The 9,184-nt window shown below is 40.4% G+C and overlaps 1 non-coding gene across 1 annotated transcript; it reads right to left on the bottom strand.

Annotated features, from left to right (window-relative positions):
• Window positions 1-3,422: 3,422 nt before the first annotated feature.
• LOC118677826 lies at window positions 3,423-3,529 on the bottom strand. The gene has a single exon (XR_004974552.1). It is a non-coding gene; the product is annotated as a U6 spliceosomal RNA (small nuclear RNA).
• Between the last annotated feature and the right edge of the window lie 5,655 nt (window positions 3,530-9,184).

The following is a 9,184-nucleotide window of genomic DNA, read 5'->3' on the forward strand; positions in this document are numbered from 1 at the left end:
GGAGAAAAAAAGGCAGCAGCAGACAAATTCAGGGGAAAAAGTAGATAGACATATCTATTCCAACTATAGCCTAACATCATCACTAAATAAAAGCAAAAAGGCAATGGGACTTGAGTAGCTTTTGTGACCAGCGAGGGAATGCTGCTGGTTATTTCATCTCTACCCCCATTTTCCTTGATACTTTGGGTTCCTTTTCAAAGATAGGGTTACTGACTGATGGAAGTGAAAAAGTTACATACATGTGAATACTTGCATGGTATGTTATTAATCCTTTAAATCTGTGATAGAATAATCACCTATTGTAAAATGCCTTTTAGTTAATAATGGGAGATAAAAGGCCATATCTCAAAAGAGAACAATAGCCTCTTGAGGGACTCTTTTGTCAGCTCAACCCATTGATATCTAAGACTATTTAAAACTATGAAGTTCAAAAAGTAAATAAATAAATAAATAAACAAAACTCTGACGTTTAACCCTGGCCAGGTGGCGTAGTTGGTTGGAGTATTGTCCCATACACCAAAGGGATGTGGATTCAATTCCCTGTACGGGTACATACCTAGGTTGTGGGTTTGAGGTGGAGGTAAATATGGTGGCAACTGGTCCATGTTTCTCTCCCACATCCATGTTTGTTTTTTTCACTCTCTGCCCCCCTTCCTCTCTCTCTGAAATCAATAAAAATATATCATCTGGTGAGGATTCATTATATATATATATATATATATATATATATATATATATCCTATCTAATAAAAGAGAAACATGGTAATTGGCGTACAACCGCTACCCTTCCCATTGGCTAATCAGCGAGATATGCAAATTAGCTGCCAGCCAAGATGGCGGCCGGCAGCCAGGCAGCTTGAAATTAACATGAGGCGTGCTTGCTTCAGTGATGGAGGAAACCAACGTTCCCCACCTGCGTTGCCGGCCTCTGAGCTTGCAGTTTAAGAAACATAGTAACAAATATAGAGGCTAAACAAAACCTCAGAAACCAGCTTTCAGCTGGCCAGGATCTCAAAGCTGGAATTGATACAGAGTTTCGATTATAGAACCGAAACAAACCAGATACCTGTTTTCAGCAGCTGAGGCCTCAGAACTGGAGCCTCAGAGCTAAAGCTGGCCCAGAATAAAAAAAGAAAAAAAAGAAAAAAAAGGAGCAGTTGGGAGCTTCTGTCACCCGCCAGCCTGAAAACAGCCATCATCCCCTCACCCAGACTGCCCAGGCACCCCAGTGGGGACCCCCACCCTGATCCAGGACACCCTTCAGGGAAAACCAGCCGGCCCCACCCATGCACCAGGCCTCTATCCTATATAGTAAAAGGGTAATATGCCTCCCAGCACCGGGATCAGCGGAGCCACGAGGCCTCCCGGCACCGGGATCAGTGTGACAGGTGGCAGCACCCAAACCCCCTGATCGCCCTGCGGCTCTGTGTGTGACGGGGGTGGCGCCCCAACCTCCCCATCAGCCCTACCCTGAGCGTGACTGAGGGTGACATCGCAACCTCTTAATCCGCCCTGCTCTGTGCATGACAGGGGGCGGCGCCCAACTCCCCAGTCGGCCCTGCTCTGAGCCCGACCAGGGGCTGCACCTAGGGATTGGGCCTGCCCTCTGCCACCTGGGAGCAGGCCTAAGCCAGCAGGTCGTTATCTCCCGAGGGGTCCCAGACTGCGAGAGGGCACAGGCCTGCCTGAAGGACCCTCCCCTCCCCCACCCCCGAGTGCACAAATTTTTGTGTACTGGGCCTCTAGTATATATATAATAATAAGTTAAGTTAATTTTGAAGTTTATCACTGATTGGTTACCTAGACTTACTTTTAATACTTCTTAAGTTCTAAATGTAAGAGAATTAAAATGTGCTAAAAGCAATAGCTATATTTATAATAAAATACTATAACTGAAGTTAGAATGGAAGCAGCCCAAGTGACCATCATTAGATGAGTGAATAAAACAGCTATGTACATTTACATAATTGAATACTACTCTACCATAAAAAGAAAACTTTACCTTTTGTGACTTCATGGACAGATCTGGAGAGTATTATGCTAAGTGAAATAACCCAGTCAGAGAAAGACAAGTAACATGATATCACTCATATGTGAAATCTAATAAAGTAAATTAACAAGTCAAATAGAGCAGACTCATAGATAGAGAGCAGGCAGATAGCTCTCATGGAAGCATGTTGGGGGGGGTGCAATATTCCCAGCAGGAAGATCCCACCCTCATGACCTAATTTAACTCTAATTACTTCCCACAGGCAGTACTTCCAAATACCATCACATTGGGGATTAAGGTTTAAATACATAAATTTGTGGGGCACACAAACATTCCATAACAATGAGAAATTCCCATTGGTAAAGGAACAAGGTGATTAGAAATTTTTATAAGTATTGATGGAAAATATTTTATTTTTATTAGTTTTTCTGCAATATTCATTTTGCTACACAATATTATAGTAAATCCTGTTTTCCACATATGCCTTGTAAGTTTCCTACTACCACAATCACCCAGAGAAAGAGGGAGAGAGAGAGAGAGAGAGAGAGAAAGAGAATATCTGAGATGGTGCAGAGCAAAGAGAATAGAAGAATGAGATTAACTCTAAGTTATAATAACACTAGAGGCCCAGTGCACAAATTCATGCATGGGGCGGGGGTGTCCCTCAGCCGGGCCGGCACCCTCTCCAATCTGGGACCCCTCGGGGGATGTCCAACTGCTGGTTTAGGCCCAATCCCACAATCAGACATCCCTCTCACAATCCGGGACCGCTGGCTCCTAACCGTTAGCCTGCCTGCCTGCTGATCACCCCTAACTGCTCCCCTGCCCGCCTATCACCCCAACTTCCCTCCCCTGCTGGCCTGATTGCCCACAACAGCCCTCCCCTGCCAGACTGATTGCCCCAACTGCCCTCCCCTGCTGGCCTGATCACCCCAACTTCCCTCCCCTGCTGGCCTGATAATCCCAACTGCCCTCCCCTTCTGGCCTGATCACCCCAACTGCCCTCCTCTGCCAGCCTGATTGCCCCAACTGTCCTCCCCGCTGGCCTGATCGCCCCCTAACTGCTTGCTCCCCTGAGCTGGCCTGATCACCCCCAACCGCCTCTGCCTTAGGCCCTGCCACTGTGGCTTTGTCCGGAAGGAAATCAGATGTCTGGAAGATGTCTGGTTGACCCAGTATAATTAGCATATTACCCTTTTATTAGTATAGATTCTTAGACCAAGAATTGAACTCCTGTATGTTCAAGTAAAACTAATCATGAGTTTCCTTAATGACTTTGAACTTCCTATGTGTGAAAGTCATCAAGTCAGTCTTTTAGTTTAAAAGACTTAAACTAAATTTAATTAAATCTCAAAGTATCAAGCTAATATTTGGCTCACAATATTTACTTTATATATATATATATATATATATATATATATATATATGTATATTTTTAATGGAACGCTTCACGAATTTGCGTGTCATCCTTGCGCAGGGGCCATGTTAATCTTCTCTGTATCGTTCCAATTTTAGTATATGTGTTGCCGAAGTGAGCACTCTATATTGATGTCATCTTGTGCTTGATACTTCTATTTAGTTTTTATATAGTTTTACTTAAAAACTATATTATAGTAACATATAAACTCCTTTACAGTAATCTACTTTTAAAATTATTCTTAATACTTTTAAGATATGAAAATTTTATTATTTATTATAGACAATAGTAATTATGCTTTGAGCACTATGTTTTTGTTGTTGTTTTTTAGCAATTGGTCCAACATAGTAAAGGGCTTTTAATCAATCCTAAGCCTAAATTCTTAGTTGTGTAAATCTATATAAGAACATTTTAGATGAGGCGTTTGAAGCAAGCTATATTGTGGTAGAGATAAGAAACATTTGTGAGAATTTGGATGAAAAAGACTAATTAAATTTTGCAGGCAAATAGGAATATAGTAATGATAAAAATCTGGAAAGCTACTCAGTTATATCTTCAAAGAGTCATTTTTACCTCTATGAATCCAACACAATCTCAGTTTTTATCCTAGACCCATAATTTCATAAATGTTTTCTTGTTAGTGTATAAATGTCTTGATGAATGCTGATTCATACTAACAAAACCCACAAGAAACTGAAATATACAGGCCATTTAGTACTATATATATATATATACATCAGGGGTCCTCAAACTACGGCCCGCGGGCCACATGCAAATACACATATTGTATTTGTTACCGTTTTGTTTTTTTAATTCAAAATAAGATATGTGCAGGGTGCATAGGAATTTGTTCATAGTTTTTTTTTAAACTATAGTCCGGCCCTCCCATAGTCTGAGGGACAGTGAACTGGCCCCCTGTTTAAAAAGTTTGAGGACCCCTGATACATATATATATTAATTTAAGAGAGAAAGGGAGAGGAAAAGAGAGATAGAAACATCAATGATGAGAGAGAATCACTGATGGGCTGCCTCCTGCACACCTCCTACTGGGGATTGAGCCCACAGCCATGGGCATGTGCCCTTGACCAGAATCAAATCAGAGACACTTCAGTCAGCAGGGCCTATCCACTGAGCCAAACTAGCTAGGGCTATTTTGTATATTTGAAACAAAATTATAAAAATAGGGCTTACAGAATTAGTTCTTTGACTCTGCTTCAATAAGACATTTTCTGAGTTGGTTACTTTATGGAAAAGGCTATTATCAAAAAGTCCCTAATTAAGAGAGGACTTACAATACAAATATTAATTGCTTGATTTAATATTGTATGGCATTGACAACTGACAGTAGGATGTACCCCTCTCTAAAATAGATGTAAAAGCAGTCTTTGGATCTTCCTTTGTAGATTCTGCATCGGTCAGAAATAATTAGGAGATATTTTCTTACTGAGTCCTTTTGCTGTTTTTTTTTTTTTTTTCTGCAAGAAGGAGGAGGGGGCAGAGGAGGAGGAGGAGGAGGAGGAGGAGGAGGAGGAGGAGGAGGAGGAGGAGGAGGAGGAGGAGGAGGAGGAGGGGGAGGAGGAGGAGGAGACAGCCTCACAGAGAGAACCCATATCAATGTAGCATAGAAGAAACAGAGAACTATACATTATACTGTCATCACAGAGCAGATCAGCAGAGAAAAGTTATGAATTATCTCTCCTGGGCCTCTCTTAATTCTCAGTCTAGCATCTAAGTTGTGCATATGTTCCCCAGAGTCCCACAGAATAAAAGAAAATGAAGCTGAGATTCTGCATCTTGCATGAGAGTCTCTATGGCAGAATTAGAAGTGTCAAACTGCAAAGGTTTTGTGGGTGACTAGCTGCCCCATAGATTGTACAACACTGTTGAGGCAAAACCAAAGGTGTGCAGAAGGACAGACGCATCCTGAATAGGTCGAATGAACAGACCATCGGTTCTACATAAGATTTCAGTATCAGCTGCCAACAAGCTGCATAGAAGCCTGAGAAAGGCACTATTGTGAAAACCAAAGGGAAAAGAGAAAAGCAATTGATTCTTAGTGTGTGGGTCCCATGTGTCCCCATCTCTTCACTGCGATTTCTTGCATGCCCCAAGTCAACCAAATGTCCTTTTAAGGAGAGAATATTCCAGAAGGATGGATTTTTTTTTTTTACCTAAATTAGACTAGTTGCATTTGAAAAGATTGACACACTACTGTGTTTTATCTAACATAAGAAACCATAATTTGTAAGATGAAATCTAATTTTAGAGATGGTAATTTGTACAAAAAAAAAGTACTTTAAGAGATTGAGAAAAAGACTATTAATAAATATGCTTAACATTATCTGTCACCCACTAGCCTACCCTACAGTGTAATATTTTTGGCTCTCTTGCCTGGACTTAATCAAATTTAAATGGGATCCTTCAATGCTCAGAATAATGAGCCACAGACATAATTGTCTATTCACCCAGGAATTATTTCAGCAGTCTAAACAATTAACCTGCATTTAGGAGTCTTTTCATAGTTTTCTTCCTCCTTGATTTTTACTTTCTGAAATGCCCTACTTCCCATACCTCTTATGTATCTGAAATCACAGACTACAGTGAAATTCTATTATCTAGCTTGTTCTAACTACACAGAAAAGTGGCACTGTCAACACTATTGAGGGTTGGCATATACTCATTAAGTGTGCTTTAATTAACATCAGATCATTTGCTCTGGTAGTTATTTGGATTTATGATACAATTATCAATATGAGTCTAGAATTGAAATGTGTCAAGAAACACTTAGTTGCTTCCTTATGAAGCTTTTCCTTGGAGATATGTATAAATGTAACAAGAGAGTTTTCTGGGTTTAGGTAGTTGTACCACTAAGATCATTTCTAATCAGTCTATTTTTTAGGTATCTTTCTCTTATTTAGATTTCAAACTAATTGATGCACTTCCTTCTATATTTGCAATAGCCAGGAGTATTCCTGAAGCTCTGTATGTGTTCCAATTCATATGCTCATTTTGGGGAGTCTTTGTACTCCACTTTGCAAATATTTTGAAATTTTAATTTTCCCCTCTACTATATCATGGAAATAGTCCTTTCTATAGAATTGTAATCATTTATTGATGTACATATATACCCAGATTCACTTCAACTGACTGAATTGTTCTTAGCTTTACTACACATTTATAAGTGATTTTTATGCATGTTTTTTTAAAGTGACCAGTAGGAAGACACTTTAAAAGTTATGGAAATGTTTTCATTTGCCAGAATGGTTGTGAGCTCTTCTTATATTCATAACTGGACAATAGGATGTTAAATGTCTTAGTATGCTTAAGACTGTCTTACATAGGTAAGCAATATGCCACTGGACTTTCAAATGGCCTACAAGACACTAACTTGCTGATAAACCTGTTTATACTTTATCTGTGCCTGCAGTTTAACTCTATTTCATATAATAATGGCAAATATTTTTGCATAATTTTAAATACACCTATCTTCTTTTCAGGATATGTGCACTAAGGAGAGTCATGCAACACTCTTCATAGTGGTTTTTGTTTGAAATTTTACCAAGATATTTTTCACTGTAGTTGCCAATACAGTATATTGGTATCTGCCTGTATCTTTTGTTACTATACACTCATGCCTGTGTATTTATGTATTGAAATAGACATTTTATTATAAAGGACCTTACTTTTATGCATTGTATTTATTAATACATTTTTCACGCATTCATCAGTCATTGCCCCAATAATGCTGCGTTATAAATCAGTCACAAATTCAGTAGTATACGGCCATCTGCATTGATTTCCTGTTTTTGTGTTGACTAGTTGGATAATCAGGTTTTGGAATGACTTAGGGCAGACTTGTCTACAATCAGAAAGTTGAGTGCAGGTGTGCTCTGACAGTTCCACAAACTTTTTGCATCAGAGACAATCGGAGACATATTTTTTTGTTTGTTTGTTTGTTAATCCTCACCTGATGATATTTTTCCTTCCATTGCTTTTTAGAGAAAGTGAAAGGGAGGAGAGAGGGGATGAGAGGAGAGAGAGAGAGAGAGAGAGAGAGAGAGAGAGAGAGAGAGAGAGAGAGAGAGAGAGAGACACATTGACTGGTTGCTACCATCACACACCCCTACCATGGTGTGGGAGTGAACCTTAACCCAGGCACCTGCCCCTTGACTGATAATCAAACCTGAGACCCTTCCATGCACAGCCTAACACTCTAACCACAGAGCACACTGGCCAGGGGAAGACATCTTTTTATTGTTCTTGTTCAAATACAGGAACATAAAACATAGAGCCAACATGAATGAGCACAGTTCAAATCTGTGTCCACATGGCATCTATTAATATCAGTTGGAAGAATTTAGTCATATGGCCAAATCAAAAAGTGGGACATGCACTCCACTCATCATGAAGTCAAAGCAAGACATATGATTAAATTCTACATCAATGAGGTGAGGAAGTGCATGACTCCCATGGAGAAGGTATCATGGGGTACGGGGAGGGGGGGAGCAGAATTAATGTTTATTGGAAAGCAACCTAAAATAATGAGGATTATTTTGATTTTTAAAAATTAGATCTAATTGTATTGACTTTCATTCAAGACAGTAGAGTGCTTAAAAAATACTCCCCATTTCAGGTTCCCATGGACTATTCAAAGTAGGTTAGAAGGTTACATGGAAGAAGGTTAAAAATTTGAAAGAATTGAAATCATGTAAAGTAAGTGCTCTAACTATGCAGTATTCAGAAAATGGCTCCCCAAATATACCCACATCCTAATACTTTAAATCCATCAATGTGTTACAGGAACTCTACAGATATGACAAAAGTAAAGAGTTTGAGATGGGAAGATTATTTTCAACTAGAGGCCTGGTGCACAAAATTTATGCATGGAGGGGTGGGTACCTCAGGCCGGCGTGCACCCTCTCCAATCCAGGACCCCTTGCAGGATTGGGCCTAAATCAGCAATTGGACATCCCTCTCGCGACCGGGACCACTGGCTCCTAACCGCTTGCCTGTCTGCCTGCCTGGTGCCCCTAACCACTCTGCCTGCCTGCCTGATCACCTCTAACCACTCTGCTTGCCTGCCTGATCGCCCATAACTGCTTGCCTGCCTGCCTGCCTGCTTGATTGCCCCTAACCACTCTGCCTGCCTGCCTGATTGCCCCTAATTGCTTGCCTGCCTGCTTGATCTCCTTAACCACCTCTGCCTCAGCCCCCACCACCACGGTTTCATCGAGCTGGACATCTGAAATGATGTCTGGAAGGTCATTCAGCTGTCCGGTCTAATTAGGACATTATGCTTTTATTATTATAGATTATCTGAATAGGCCCAAAGATCATTATCAGAAAGACACCAAAGAATCAGAGTCAGAGAGATAAAGTGACTACAGAAATAGTTGTCCTGTGACACTATTACTGCAGTGGGGCCACACGTTGAGGAACCTGGGAAGCCTCTAGGAGTTGGAAAAGCAAGGACACAGAACCCGAGAACTTCCAGAAGGAGCATAGCCTCGGCTTTAGCTCAGTGAAACTGATTCCGGACTTCTGAACCCTAGAACTGTAAGATAACTTGTTTTAAACCACTAAATCTGTGGTAATTAATCACAACAGCAATAGAAAACTATCACACACATTACCTGTTTTAAGTTACTGCACTGCTAGCCACATAAATAAGTTTGATATTTGCAAAGGGAAAGACAAATAGATCAATGAAACAGAATAAAGAGTTGTCAGAATACCAAGAGCACAGCTGCTCTGAGTCCGTATATTCTTTTGAATCC

Source organism: Myotis myotis, unplaced genomic scaffold (assembly GCF_014108235.1).
Source record: "Myotis myotis isolate mMyoMyo1 unplaced genomic scaffold, mMyoMyo1.p scaffold_m19_p_2, whole genome shotgun sequence".
Classification (NCBI taxonomy): Eukaryota; Metazoa; Chordata; class Mammalia; order Chiroptera; family Vespertilionidae; genus Myotis; species Myotis myotis.